The following is a 446-nucleotide window of genomic DNA, read 5'->3' on the forward strand; positions in this document are numbered from 1 at the left end:
CATTTCTTGATGTCCTCATGCAAAGTTTTTTCAAGCTGTAACAGTGGGTCAGGCTAGATGGGCCCCAAGAAAATGAGGGGCTGAGTCTCTCCACCCATCATCAGTCCTGAGAATCTCAATCTCCCCATCCATGAGGGTTCCCAAGGAACCCTACTCTGAGGTTGTGGGACCCAGTCACCCCATACATCTGGGATTCTGGGGGCCGCTCTGAAGCGTTGGGGCCCATTCTCCCCATCCATCAGGGATCCCGGGAGGCCACGGGGCCCAGCGTTCCACTGAGTCCCGGATGCCACCCCCGCTCCAGGTCTTCCCCGTCGGCGCGCAGGCGGGAGCCCACGGGGCACCCCGGGGATCCCTGGGCGTCCCGCCGCTGTTGTGCAGCGCGTGTTGATACCGTCGCCAGGGAGACGCGCGGGGGCGGACCCGGCAGCGCGCAAGGGGCGGGC

This window comes from Pteropus alecto, unplaced genomic scaffold (genome assembly GCF_000325575.1).
Source record: "Pteropus alecto unplaced genomic scaffold, ASM32557v1 scaffold160, whole genome shotgun sequence".
NCBI lineage: Eukaryota > Metazoa > Chordata > Mammalia > Chiroptera > Pteropodidae > Pteropus > Pteropus alecto.